This window comes from Sapajus apella, unplaced genomic scaffold (assembly GCF_009761245.1).
Source record: "Sapajus apella isolate SASKATOON/1434 unplaced genomic scaffold, GSC_monkey_1.0 scaffold11064, whole genome shotgun sequence".
In the NCBI taxonomy this organism is placed as follows: Eukaryota; Metazoa; Chordata; class Mammalia; order Primates; family Cebidae; genus Sapajus; species Sapajus apella.
The window spans coordinates 1-1953 of record NW_022447985.1 but is presented as its reverse complement, the minus strand read 5'-3'; the positions used below and the strand labels follow the sequence as shown (position 1 = coordinate 1953).

Genomic DNA, 1953 nt, shown 5'->3' with positions numbered 1-1953 from the left:
GTTGATCTTTGACACCAAGATACCCTTACTGATTCAGATCCCTCAGGTCTCATGGTGATTCTTATAGCTCACATACCTATGCTTATATGCTCAGCCATTATTCCCAAAGCACCAGCACCATGCTCTGGCAATGTGATTTTATCCACACACAAAATGAGCTAATTGACCCTCACCCCCACGTTCAGTACTTGATGTGGTACCCAAGTTCAGCCTTGACTTAGCTGAGACCTTCATGGTAAGAGATCCTTTGAGGCCCTTGTTGGTCTTTTCTGTAGCAGATATTCATTGGGCTTGTTCTAAATGGTCAGAGAGGTTGAAATAATGTGGCAGAAAGAGATCAGCATTTCTTTCTTCTTTGCTGCTAGTTCTGTACCTTCATGCACCTTTATATCCTGTATAATACCTGAAGCAGTAGAGAGTCCCATATTAGCCTTCCCCAGAGCAGCTCAGTGCCTGGTTTGTTGAGTATACTTGTCAATCTGGACTTTCATACACCTATGCTTTTGGATTAACTCTGTTACCTCTCCTAGAAATTAACAGAGAAAATTGACAGTGGATTGACAAGAATGAGACTCCCAGTTGTGGTTGGCCCCTTGACTGATCTGTTTTACACAATAATGAAAATTGCCCAAGCTACTTGCATCTCCACCTCAAGATTTAAAAATATTTTCAAATTCTTCCTCACAGGAAGCCATTGAAGAGAATTCTCAGAATCTCAAGTAGGTTAGTTGGACTTAACAGAGCCATACCTTGTCCATGTCTCATCACTGAATGTAGGGAATCCCTGAGCCCCACACATTGGGTGCCAGAAAGTAGGGATCTATAAGCACCACACGTCGGGTGCCAGAATGTAGGGCTCCATGAGCCCCACATTGGGCACCAGAATGTAGGGAGCCACCCTTACAACACCCGTGGGTACCCTGAGTTCGGTGGCGACAAGGAATTAGAAAAAGATTAAGACAATGGGACCAGAGGGCCATCACTTATTACTTCGGAGGTGATCGTGAAGGCCCCAAGCTCTGACCATTCACTCTCTTTATTGGTGGGTAGGGGTGGAGTAATGGTGGGGAGAGGGTGATGTTGGAGTGAACCAGTGAGCCAAAACTGTATCAGTGAACTGGAACTTGTGTGTCATTCTAAGGATTGATAACAGTGGCAGTTTGGGAGTTTCACAAAACAAGAACATGTGGTTATCTTTAGCTTGTTATCCATGTACAGCTGATGGAACATAGACCTTACAAGGAGCCTACAAGTCTGGCTACGTCATAGTGCTACGAAGGGGTTTTATAGCCTTGAGCACCATGTTTATGTTTCCAGCGCAAGGTCACCCTCCACTGGAACATGAGGCATGAAGAGGCCTTCCTCCTCAGAGGCCTCCTGCGGCCTTCTGCAGTGTATTATTCCCTGTTCATATGTTACTCATAACCAATTTATGTAGGCACTCTGTAAGTCCTTTCTCCTTTGCTGCTTTTCCCAACAGCTAATCACGTGTAAAAGTAGGACTTTGTGCCTGCTTTGGCGGCACACATTCTCAAATTGAAACAACACAGAGAAAATTAGCATGGCCCCTGCATAAGGAGACCACACAGAGTTTTGAAACATTCCATATTTTGCACCGTCACTGGAAGGTCATTCGACTGTTGACTAGCTGTAAAGAAACAGAGTGAATCAAAGCAAAATGGATGCCACCAAAATATTGAAATTGTTATTTGCACTGCAAAAATAGTCATGTAAGGCTGTCTATGAGAGAACACCAGAACTGAATAATGTGTGGGGTGTTGTGTGCAAAATATGTTGTTAGTTGTGTTTCGAAAGTTAGAGAATGTCAACTTGCAACTTCTTCATGGAACCTAAAAAAAATGAAAGTAGGGTTTTGGTCTCTCATGTCAGCTGGAGATGAATATGGGTATAAAGCATCATCCTGACAAACATCTGCTGGTTCAGAGTTTGAGT

General features: G+C 43.6%; 1 non-coding gene across 1 annotated transcript; it reads left to right on the top strand.

Moving 5' to 3' along the window:
• Positions 1–1506: 1506 nt before the first annotated feature.
• LOC116548393 lies at positions 1507–1613 on the top strand. The gene has a single exon (XR_004267418.1). It is a non-coding gene; the product is annotated as a U6 spliceosomal RNA (small nuclear RNA).
• The last annotated feature ends 340 nt before the right edge of the window (positions 1614–1953 follow it).